Here is a 13785-nt window from a genome sequence, read left to right as displayed (position 1 = left end):
AACTCAAACATGGAATATTTATTACAAAATTAAAATACATCAAAGAAATTCTTAAAAAATTTGGATTGGAGGAATCCAAACTAGTCAGCACACCAATGACCATAGGAAATAAGCTATCCAAAAATGATGAGTCAACTAAAGTCAATCAAACAATGTACAGATCCATGATTGGAAAACTACAATATGGTGTACATAGTAGACCAGACATAGCATTAGTAGTTGGAATAGTGGCCAGGTTCTCTACTAATCCTAAAGAAAATTATCTCATAGCAGTAAAAAGAATAATGAGATATCTCAAAGGGACTGATGACTTTGGTCTATACTACAAAAAGAATGGAAAATTTGAACTCAATGCATATACAGATGCAGACTGGGGAGGAAACATTGATGATAGAAAAAGCACAAGTGGAGGTGCATTATTTCTAGGCAAAAGGCTGGTTACCTAGACTAGCAAGAAACAAACATGTATATCCCAGTCCACTGCAGAATCAAAATATGTGGCAGCTGCAGTCAATTGTACAAACATTGTATGGCTCACACATCTATTGAATGGAATGAAAGAAGAAGTAACAAAATTGGTGATATTGTATTATGATAATACAAGTGCTATAAACATATCCAAAAATCATGTGATGCATGCAAAAACCAAGCATATTGCAATCAAGTATCATTATGTCAAAGAATTGGTAAAAGACAAACAAGTGAAATTGGAATACATTCACACAAAGGAACAAACTATAGATATCTTCACCAAACCATTGCCCAAGGATGCCTATGAATATCTTAGAGGCAAGTTGGGGGTTATACCCCTAAGTCAAGCAGTTTAAGGCAACAAGGAAGCTGCCTTGCATCAACAGGAATAAATTATTGAAATATTAACAGGTTGATGCAAAGCATGACAACAGGAACAAAAACTCCAAATCAAGCACAAGCATGGTGATAGAGGGGAAAAAACAACAAGAAGCCAAAGCTTATATTTTGCATGATAAAGATGCTACATCTTTGGCATTTATGTCAAAGAGGGAGAAATATGTAGAAAATTGATCAATGCAAAGAAAGAGGGAGATATATTTAAAAGGGAGATATATGATCAATAGTGAAAATGCAGCAAGCTAACGTATACAATCTTGGTGGTAACTGAATTGATTACTTGATCAGTTTGATTTGCCATCAATACCAAAGAGGGAGATTGTTGGAAATGACTACAATAATCATAAGAAAAGTTGTTGGAATAATATATGGAACTGGTAAAGAAAGTCCTCAATCATTGTTTTGTCATTGATGTCAAACTTGCTACTTGCAGGGATGACAATTACTTTAGTGATCCAAATACTATCAATTATTTGATTGTCAAGGTGGAAGAAATCAATAAGAATCAACTAGAACACCTAGAGAAAGGTTGAAGGTATGATGTTGTAATGAAGTACAAGGATCAGTTAAGCCATTGATGAAATAGTGTATTGGATGCCATACTAAAAGATACAAAGAATGAGCACACTAAAACATATCAAAGATCTAAGGTTTTAGCTAAGCCTTTTGTAAAGCTCAAAATAAGTTCATTAGAGAGAACGAGCCGAGAAAGCTAGTAAGAGCCGAGAAAATTCCTAGTTAAAGTGCCGAGAAAAACCAAGTGCCGAGTAGAATCAAGTGCCGAGTAGAATCAATTGCCGAGTAGAATTAAGTACTAAGTAGAATCAAGTGCCGAGCAGAATCAAGTGCCAAGTAGAACCAAGTGCCAAGCAGGTATACGTGCCGAGTAACACAAAGGTGCCAAGCACCAGTAACTCAATAATGTCGGGTAACACAGAGGTGACGAGCACCAGTAACTCAATAATGTCGAGTTATTGCATTATTTTGGAAATCAAAGATTCATCAAATCTAAGACGACAAAGTTGTTATCTAGAAATTTGTGAATTAAAAGAAAGATAAGAATGATGAGTTGCTAGCACAAAACACCATGTAGAACATTTTTAAGATACAACTGGCAAAGTTTCTAGAAGAGAACAAGATATGGGGTAGATACATTGTATCCTACCTAATCCATTTTGAAACCCTAAGATTGGAAAAGAAAAATTGAGCGGCAAAAGGCAAATCAGACTTCTATATAAGAAGACATAAATTAATAAAAAAAAAGGGGGATAGTGAGAGAGAGAGCTGTGATCAAGCATAAAAGCATAAAGTGTTGTAGAATGTGCTAAGGAGAAGAAAGCACAGGAACTTTGTTTGGATAGATGACCATAAGGATGATTGCATTGGCAAGATGAGTAAGAAGACTCAAGAAGACGAAGCTTGAGAGGGAGACAAGTAGTCAGAGCTGAAGAGATTGAAGCCAAGCATAAGGATTGAACTGAAAAGAGTGATTTGAAATTTGCAAAGTATGTTGTAAGTTATATCAGATCAAAAGACCATTATCGTTACTTTCTAGCAATTGTAATAGTAAGATAAATCCTATGGACTTAGGTTGGTTTAATAGCCATTAGATAAATCCTTTAATAGGGTAACATTCCAAGTGAATGTTCTAAAGACCTATAACCAGGCCCATTCCTAACAGTTTGGTGAAATCCTCTAACAAGGTCACATTTAACAGTCTGTTGTAAGCCTATAACAAGGCAGGCTTTTAACAGGGCATCACTTCAAAAGAGTGAGAATCAAGTAGCATGTTACTGGTGGTTTTTTTCCAAATTGGGTTTCCACGTAAATCATTGTGTCATGTGTTGATCTTGAATGTTTTATCTTTGCATGTTGATTTATAGTAATTTTCTTGTATGACTGATTTAAGTTTGAATAGAGGAAAAGGGTATGGATTTATTTAAAGGGTATTAATAGGGCATTTGTACCTTGAATAACTGATTCACCCCCCCCCTCCCCCCTCCCCCCCTCTCAATTATTCTAAAAATTCTAACACAACTACCATGTCTAAGCTGGAAGAAAAAATTGAGTTGGATGCATGGATAATTGAAATAATGAAATGTTACTAGCCTTTAAAGGATTTCAAGCATGCATATTTTAAAGACATTTAGGCCATACTCCATTTTGCAAAGATAGATAAATTCTAAGAAGCATAGATATTTTCATTACCACTTGCATGATTGTTTGAGTTTTTAGGGTAGTAACAGAGTTGTAGAGTGAGTTCAAGAAAATTCTAGTATCCAATGGATAGAATTGTTGAGGTTATTTTATAGAAATGGTACAAATGGAAGTAGAACTGATAACACAAGTCATGATTGAAGAATCCACCTCAAAAGGGAAAATCTCTATCCAATTCATGGATGAATGGATGCAAATTTTACCTAGTTCTTCAAATGCACAAAATGCAAATGACCATGCTTTTAAATATCCCTATGTATTTTATAGAGAGGCAAAGATTCCTAAAAGAAATAGTAGTGAACTATTCTGGAATTTTTATAAGAATAGGACAAAGAAAGTCCCAATATGCAACCCTTGGACTAGGAATCTAGGAAAGATGAGCATGCCAAAGGTTTTCATGGATATTAACTTGGTGAAGGCACTTATAAAATGTTATAACCCATTTAGCAAGTGTTTTCATAGGAAGGATAGAAGTATTTTAATGGCACTAGATAAGGGGACGTTTATTGAGACATTTGACTTGGGAGGCCCTATGTCATTACTAACTAACATAGTAAAATTCAATGAAATTTTCAAAAAAAAAAAAAGAATTTCTACATGGGTAGGGTATGACAAGGCACATCCCTCAAGTACACAAAGATAAGGGGGAAATACCAAAGAAAAAAGAAGTGGGTGAAATCATGCCTCTTGATTTCTTGTAGAGATATATCAAAAATATAATTTTTGCTTTGAACAAAGTCCTAGGTTTAAAAGGAACCATGTATACTACTAGTGCACATTGTCTCATGGAACTAAACATTCAGGATCCCAACACCAATGTGGGATATGATCTTTTAGAATACATCATCACCAAGATTCATGATGAGATTGGTGCTGCTCGGCAGTGGAGTTTGGAGAATTCTAGGTTCTATCATTACTCCATGCTCATGCATCTAATTTTATTCAGAAATGTATACTATTTTATCAAAGTTTCCTCAAGTGCATAGAAGAATAGGAAGAAAGATTGTTGATGTAAAGATGGACTAGGGTATGGGATATATTCTAGCCTTATTTTAATGTTATTTCTTTCTATATTGACTTTTTACACCCCATGTTAAAAATGATAGGAATTGTTAATCAAAGAATAACACATATTGTGAAGAAGATAATTCAGCCAAATTAATGTCTTGATGGGGGATAACAGATCGGACATGATTGGGGTAGTGTTTTCATTTTTTGAAGACTATACTATTATTAGGATTTTTGGTTGTTCCTATACCCCCCATATTCTTCCAAAATTTGAGCAAGAGTGGTTAGGAGTTGAATAAATATTTTGGCAATTGATTTCATTAAGCAAGGAATACTCTAAAAAAATTGTTAAGAGAGGAAATTTCTTATGTAGGTGTACAAAAGTAGGAGATTTTGACATAGGAAGAAATCCAATTGAAGAAACTAATGCTTTTCTTAGGGAATACACATTTCTAATGTACCCTGCTAGAATTTAAGACCCTAAAAATGTAGTCAAGAATGCCTTGAAGAGCATGATGAATTATACCTTGCCTCCAACAAAATTTCTATGAGAGGAGGATTTCATTGATGAAAGATTGGATGAGAATGTATGTAGGGAAGGAATGATTAATTCATGTATATAGTGTCCTTTGAGAAATAAATGAGCAAGGAAGATCCATCTTTCATGGGATTTTATCTCGAGATGGATTACTGGGCCAAATTGAATAAGTGTGTTGAGGATTTTGATGAAATTTCAGCCCAAGTACCTAACATGATTAGAAGAAGAGTGGATCTTGAGTCTATTGAACATGACATTATTTTAGGGGTTATTGATGATGAAGAGGATCATCCTAAAACTTTTGAGTTGAAAGAAAAGAGAAATAAGAAGTATAAAATGGTGGAGATTCCACCAAAGGCTACACAAAAAGCCTTACAAATCCTTTGAAGGGGAAACTAGTATTTTGATACTATGAGAAGAAATTTTTTGATGACCTAGGCCAAAAAAAATGAACTCCAAGCTAAAATTCTTGATGATAGAATCATAGAGGCAAATGAATTCATGAGTGATGATAATTCTTGAAAATGGAGGAATTCAAGAGTGTTCCTATTTAAACTAAAATAGAATGAGTTATCCCTACAAATGAAGCTTGGTGACTCAAATCAAGTAGTTGTTGAGATGGTTCAAAAACTACAAAAGTATGACCCTGCCACTGAAACCCTCACTATGGAAGAAGCTAGAGACCTAGTGTAGAGGAGTGGTATGATTTTTTTTCTTGGATGGGACATCAGTTCTTCATTCTTATTGGATCATATTAGAAGATATGAAAGAAAAATATCTTTTGAAGATGAGAACTAGATTATAGAATTGAGAGGGTTTGGGTATAACATTGATGCCCAAACTATAGCAATATGGAGCTTAGCTCTAGAAACCAAAAGCCTACTCTTATGGAAATTAAAGAGTTTCCTAGGGGGAATGTTATATTCTAGAATGTGCATTCTACTTCTAAGAGCTAGATATATGGACTACAAAATGAAACAATAATAATAAGAAAGAATAGGATAGATGTACTAAAAGAACCACTGGAAGGATCCTATGAGAGGTATATTAAAACTAGGAGGCATTATGAAGAGGAAATGAAAAAGACCTATTTCTTAGAAAGGAAAAACCTTTAGTTGGAAAATAAAATAGTTATTTTAAAAAACATTGTCAAATCAACTACATAAATTGAAGACAAAGGCATTTGGACAGAGGGCCAAGCATGTAAAATTGAAGGTACATCAAGTCAAGCTATGGCACTTGATCAAGAAGATTTGAAGTGCAACAAGGAGATTGAAATTAGAACCATCAAGAACTTCTTAGCTCATAATGTAAATGCATTGAAACTAGTTTCTCAGAATGTACACAAAAATTATCTTGTCTTCCAGTGGGTTGAGTACAAGTGTTTAGAGGTAGTTGCTTTGTTATCTCTTCTTTTTACCACATGAGATCATTGCACTCTTATAATCGTGTTCCTCTCTTGGAACAAAAGAAAGATTTACCAAAGGTAATGATTATAAATACCAGGAAGGTGAAAAATAAAGTAAAGGATTTGAATGGCTTCTTTTCTTGTAAATTGCAATTGATTTAGAATAAAATGAAAGCAATTGCCATAGGAACACCCAATTTTGTGCGTACAATTTTGGACAATGATGAAAGAGTCAAAGATTGGATGGAGTGGTCATCTTCTTTTGATAGAATTTTGAATCATCTTAGATTTCTAGCCTATTACAATGATGAAGAAAGAATAGTAGTAGTATATGATTTGATTAACATGATATATAAGTTGCAAGCATAAATGTCAAAGATAACCATAGATGTTAAGGCAATAACATATGCCAAATGGAAAAAATGCCTTAAGGAATTAAATTCAGTTAGGGATGCCACTTGGCCTAATGTGGAAATAGATATTGCTATCTAGGAGGTCATAGTAGATATTAAAGATTTACCATCTAGGGGAAGTGACTAAGATGGCATAAAAATGAAGTTTGAGGTAGAAGAGACAAAAGATAAAGAAAAGGCAAAGAAAGTGATAAGAAGTTGAAGACCAACATAAATATATTCAAGACACTCGTAGAAAGTGTCACTTACCAATTTTTCTACTAAATTCTATTTTGTGTAAAAATTACAAAGAATGTTTGTAATGTAAGAATATAAAATATCTTTTTATTTTCTTTACATTGAAGTTTTGACATGTTTCCTCCAATCTGAAGCTTGTTGCAATTCTTCCTATAAAATTATTTCCAAGATGTGGAGTTAGGGTTTGAAGTCTATATAATTTTAGTGTTTATGCTATTTTACAGTCAGTCTTGTTTTTATGTCTATTATGTGTTGTATTCAATTTTTGAAATATGAGAATATCAATGAATCTTGAATCATAGCTTTGTCATGTGTTGATTTATTCTTGAGTTTAAACCAATGATGTACTATGTTTAAGGAATATTAATACAAAGAGGGAGTTCTGAATATCTGTGTCTCTAATTTCTCTCTGTATTTCCATATGCTTGTTATTTTGGGATTGAATGAGCAAGGTTCATGCAATTTAATGTAATTAGGATAGGTTTTATATCACTTTATGTTACTTTTGATTCTAGGAATTAATTACATTTTTCCATAAATTGATAGGGTTTATAATGATATGAATGGGATATCATAAGAATGGGGTTTAGGGTTAATGACTTATAATTTTAATTGCAAGGAAATTATATAGGTCAAATTTTTACTAGTGTGACTCTATATAACAATGGATAAGGCACTAATCATCAATTTAGATGCAAATTGATAAGTTCATATGGTTGCACAAAGAACATTTAAATTAAATAAATATTTACTTTTCTATAATGAAGAATTACACTACTGGTCATTTCTTATTTATAATAGTTTTCCTCTAAATTATAGTTAGTGATTGTAATCAAGGAGTCATTGCAAATTCAAGAAGAATTGTTGACCATTTTATTCCATAGGGGATAGATCTAAAAGAAGAGTGTGAATGAAGTAGTTTTGAAGAGGAATATCAAAATAACTAGTCATTTGCATCCCTAAGGTGCACCTTCTTGGCCTTGCAGAACCTGAAGTGTAGAGAGTCTTTGTACTTTTTTAATGTTGGTCCAATATAAAATGAATTCAATTGAATATAGGAAATAGCTAACCCTTAGATTGAGTCATGTCTTTTGCATCTCAATATTGGGTTTTTTGCAACCTGGTAGCTTTAAAACACCAACAGAATCATTGAATACAAATTTAGCTTTAGGTAGAATTTGATCCCACTTTGCACCATATTTCTTGGTAAGACATCTAAGAAACTTTCCTAGTGATCTATTAACCTCTTTAGTCTGCCCATCCATTTTTGGGTGATAGGTAGAACTAAAACTCAAATTTGTACCTAATCTCCTCCATAATGTCCTCCAAAAATGTCCAAGGAACTTCACATCCCTATCTAATATGATGAAATGTGCTATATGATGAAGTCTCACAATCTCCTTGAAGAAAAAATTAGCAATATAGGTAGCATCACTAGTACTTTTGCATGAAATAAAATAAGACATCTTACTAAATCTATCAACTACCACATATAAACTATCAAAATCTTTTTGTGTTCTTGGAAATTCCATGAAAAAGTCCATACTGCAACTAATCCATGGTCTAATTGGTATAGGTAGGGATTGGTATAGACTAGTATGTTGGAAATTTGATTGAAAAGCTCATTGTTGTTGAAGATCAGAGAGAGAGATTATTGTAAAAAGAATGTTTCCAATCATTGCTTTTCCATTGATGTCAAACCTACTATTTGTAGGAATGATATTTTCTTATAATGTTCAAGAACTATCACTTAGTTGATTGATGAAGAGGATTTGATCAACAAGATGTAACAAGAGCACCTAAAGGAAAGGTTGAGTTATGATGTTGTAATAAAGTGCAAGGATCAACTAAGACAATGGTTAAGTAGTGTACTGATAACATACTCAAAGATACTGAGGATGGTCACAATTAGACATATTGGAGGAAGAAGTTGTAATAAAGTTGACTGCAAAGCTTTAATCTTGATCATTAGTTGAAGCCAAGCTAATCAGTTGAAGCCAAGCAAATTCTTAGTAGAATCCGAGTAGTAGACATATTCAGTGTGTGTTGAGTGATCTTCAAGTGCCAAGTAAAAGATCAGGTGTTGAGCATTAGGAAAAAGTTTAGTTGGTACTGAGTAATCTTTAGGTGTCGAGCATTAGGAAAAACATAGTTGATGTTGAGTAACACAACATGTGTCAAGCACCAGTATTTCAATAGTGCTGAGCTGCTGCATTATTTCAAATAACGAAGATTTTCCAAATCCAAGTTGACTTTGTGGTTACATTGAATTTTTTGAACAAGTTGCAGGATAAGGATGATGAGCTGTTGGCATAGAATCCTATGTAAATCATTTTTGGGTGAATTCTAGTGAATTATTCAAGAAGTTTCTAGAAGAAATAGAATATGGGTTAGATGCAATGAATCCTACCTAATCCATGTGAATTGAAATTAAAGAAAAGAATAATTGAGTAATAAAAATAACTCAAAGACTTCTATTTAAGAATTCATAGACCAATAAGAAAAGAGCTATTGATACTATTGCTTCAGAAGTGTCGAATCTATGAAGAGATTGAAAGGGTGTCAAGAAGGAGACATCTAGGAGAAGGAATAGCACAAAGGCTTTATTTCTGAAAGTGCTCATGAAGAGATGATTGCACTAGTATATTGAGTGTGGAAACTCAAGGAGACAAAGCTTGAAAGATAAGGCAAGTATTTAAGAGTTGCAGAGATAGAAGGCTAGGCAAGGGAATGTGTAGAGAAGTGATCAAAGATGTGCAAGATAAGTTGTTTGTTGTAGTCAGGTCAAGATTTTCTAATAATCTCTAGCAATTGCATTAGATCTAAGAATCATATGGAATTAGGTTGGCCTAATAGCCATTTCTAAATCCTTTAAAAGGGTGACATTCCAAGTGAGTGTTCTAAAGTCCTTTACCCAAGCCCACTTCTAATAGAGTGGTTAAATCCTCTAACGAGGTCACATTTAATAGTGTGTGTTGTAAGCCTTTAACAGGGTAGGCTTTTCATAGGGCATCACTTTAGAAGGGTGAGCATTGAGTAGCATGTTATTGGTGGTTTTTTCCAAATTGGGTTTCCATGTAAATTATTGTGTCATGTGTTGATTTCTTGTGTATTGTACTTGCATGCTAATTTACAATAACTTACTAATTAGATATTTCAAAGCTTGAATGAATGAATGATTGAATAGATTCACCACATTTGGTGAAAAGTTTGGAAGGGACATCTGGACCTTGAATAACTGATTCACCTCCCCCCCCCCCCCTCTCAATTATTCTAAAGAAATTCTAATATAGTATTTGTAGAATTTTGGCTGGCCTTCTTAAAAATAGTGCATGACTCCACATACTTCCTCACATGTGTATGAAGCTTAGGCCGAAAATAGTACCTCCTTACCTATTCAAAAATTTTATCCAAGTGAAAATGGCCACTCATGTTGCCTGCATGTTTCTCCTTTATGATATTTTTCCTCACTGAGCACTTTGGGATGCACAATTGGTGTCCTTTGAATAATAAGCTATCTTGGATGAGAAAATTTTCATATTTCACATGATAATCCTTAGAAAAATTTGGGCATACTTGATATACTTCTTGAAAGTCTATCGTTTCTATACATTTCTTTCAAGTAATCAACTCCTACACTCTACAATATGATTTCTTGCACTGCCAAGTTTCTCCTACTTAGAGAATCTTCCACTTTTTTGGCTACCCCATTCTTATGTTTTATATTGAAGGTGAATTCTTGAATGGGTTCTATCCATTTCATATATTTATAGCTCAATTTCTCTTGGCTATTTAGGAAACTAAGGGCTTGATTATTGGCAAAAACCACAAATTCTCTAGGTAACAAATAATGCCTCCATTTCTTCAATGATTGAACCAATACATGTAATTCCGAACCATAATATGAATACCTTTCCTTAGATTTATTCAATTTTCCACTAAAAAATATGACAGGTCTACCCTCCTAACTCAAGACTACTTCAACTGCAACATTTGAAGCCTCACATTCCAAGGAAAATACCTTTTGAAAATTAGGAACAGCAAGTGCTTTTTTTTCTATCACCGTTTCTTTAGAATTTGAAATGCTTCATTAGCCTCTTTGGTCCAAAAAAATTTTCATCTTTGACCACCTTTTATTGTGTCCAATATAGGCATTCAATACTAACTAAAATTTCTAATAAAATTTCTATAGAAAGAAGCAAGTCCATGAAAGTTTCTTACCTCAAACATGTTTCTTGGAGAAGGACAACTTAGTATGGATTCCACCTTATTAGGGTACCTTTTTTTAATCCCTATAGATATCATAAACCCAAGACACATAAGCTCCTCTTGCAAAAAGACACACTTCTCCAAATTGATCAACAACCTTTTCTCTTGTAGCCTCATTACGACCAAATCAAGATGCTCCAAGTGATCTCCCTTTGTCTTATTGAGTACTAGTATATCATCATGATACATTATGACAAAATTTCCAAGGAAAATTCTCAAGACCTCATTCACGAGTCTCATGAATGTAGTTCTAACATTAGATAGCCCAAATGGCATCACCCTCCACTCATACATGCCTTCATTGGCTTTAAAGGTAGTCTTCCATTCATCTCTTTCCCTTATCTTAATCTAGTGATATCCACTTTTCAAATCAACCTTTGAGAATACCTTTCTTCACTCAAATGATCAACCAAATCTTATATTCTAGGCATAGGGAATCTATATCTTATAGAAATCATGTTTATTGCCCTAGAGTCCATACATAGCCTCCATGGTACATCCTTATTTGGAGCTAAAAGGTCTAGAACTTTATAAGGGCCCAAAATTTTTTCTATTAACCCCTTATCTAGGAGTTCTTGAATATGTTTTCCCATCTCCTTATTTTTCTAATGAGGTAGTTTATAGGAAACCTTATTTGGAAAAATTGTTCCAGGAATCAAATCAATGTTGTGATTTACCTCTCTAACTAGTGGAAGTGCACTTAGTATATCTATGACCAAGATATCTACATACATCTCAATTAGATATGCAACCTCCTTAGGACCTCCTCTCCTCTTTGATTCTTCCATCTTAGGAGCTTTCTCCTTCTTCCTCTTGTCTTGTGGCTTTATTCCTAAAGTAAAGCATGGGGATTTGTCCTTCTTGATAGTTTTTAAAAACTCCTTTATCACCTTTAATAGGTTTTGAAGAAATTTTTTTTCCAAATATCTTATACCCAAGATAGGTTGAGACTCCACAAGGTAGTATACACCCACAATCTAACCTTCTCCTAGGCTACTTAGATGCAATCTAGGAATAATAGGTACTCAAGGTTAACTCAATTATCAAAGTGGAATATAGATTCCCTCTAACTAAAAACAACCAAAACAAACCTTTTTGGTCTTCACAACCCAATTCCAAGTTTGTGCCATACAAGGAAACTTACATTCCTTAAGGAGGGCTACAAGGAAATGTGACCAGCAACATGGTTTATTTTTCTCCCAAGGACTAGGATAAGCCTAACTACTAGTTCAATAGGGAAATTTCAACTATCCTTAATGTATTCCAAGAGATGAGATCTCAACCAATCCTCTAACATCCCTTTTTCTCCAATTCACCTAGTTGGAACTAGGCCTAATTAGTGCTCTTTTACAAAGAAAATACACTTATATTTCCTCCCAATCTCTTTCAACAGTTGGATCATGTCAAGGATAATGAAATAACACTATATCTCTAATTTCATCCTTAGATTCCACCCCTAACTTGACTTATGGATTCATTTGCATAAAACTAGACAATCACATAGAGATATAGTTGAATTAGTCCTTCAAAAATTTAACCATAAATTCATTCACTACACAATCATCTCATAATTTTTATGTAAATTGAAATATCTAGCTAAACATATTCATCCATAATATGAAAGAAAATAACATTCAACACATCTATGCCACAAGATATTTGGTTACCTAGAAACCCTCTAATGAGAAGGAAAAACTAGGGTGGGGATGACACCCACAAATCTCAACTACTACAACAATAAAGTGTATCTAATGAAGGCTATAATGTTTCATCATGAAACATGATCTACCCTATGAAAATTCTACTTTGTTAAAGGCTTACAAGAATGTTAGATCTTACCTTGTTAAAGGATTTCAACACCCTATTAGAAGTGTCCTAGATTAAAGGACTTTAACTTACAATGAAGTAAGCATATTGTTAAAGGATTTACAAAAGCCTATTAAGACTACTCTATTAAGAGATTTAACTGATTCACCTTCTAGAATGTATTAGTAATGATCCTATGATTAGCACTCTATTGCTACATAATAAATCACCTCATTCCTAATGTGTACTTGGTCCTTACTAATCAAATTTATCTCTTTTGTTCTCTAATTCCTTTCCTCTCTCCTCCTCTAATTGAATCTACAATGTATCTCAATTCACAACTCCTTAGTCACCATGATTTCTCTATTTTTGGATATAGACTTCTCTCTTTTCCCATCTACATTCATAAAAAGTTTAGAGTTTGTCCTTGTTAAGAAGACCTAGGTGACTTATGGTTAGGTATGAATCAATGATTTTAATTTATCCATCTAGCCACTCAAAACATCCCTTCAACTAATTGGTTGCATGTACTACATAGAGATCCTCAATAAAGGTTTTTCCTTATCATCTAGGATCACAAAATAATCCTTAAGTTGGTTCAAAAATGGTTTATATAGTACTTTGTACCATTACAAACAACTATGTCAAAACTATATTACTCAGCTTTTGAAGTGTAAGATGCTCGACATCCATTGTCTCTTAAATCTCGTAACTCAACCTCTAAATGACTCGACATCCACTAATCACTCCACATCTAAATGACTTGACACTTACTATCTTCTCAGCACTCAAGTGACTCGGTACTTACTATTTACTCAGGATATATTGTATATCTCTTGCTCAACATATAGTATCTCACAACTTATGCTTGGCATAAATTACTTGTTTGGCATGAACTAAGTAAATGACTTAAGTATATTGTAACTCATATGTCAAAACAAATCTAAGATTAACACTAGGGTTTTGCTAATAACTCTAGCTACCAATACTAATTGTTAGAATAATTAGTTGTTTTCACT

This window comes from Cupressus sempervirens, chromosome 2 (genome assembly GCF_028749045.1).
Source record: "Cupressus sempervirens isolate cs-2001-9-10 chromosome 2, ASM2874904v1, whole genome shotgun sequence".
NCBI classification, from domain to species: Eukaryota; Viridiplantae; Streptophyta; class Pinopsida; order Cupressales; family Cupressaceae; genus Cupressus; species Cupressus sempervirens.
This window is presented reverse-complemented; position numbering follows the sequence as displayed.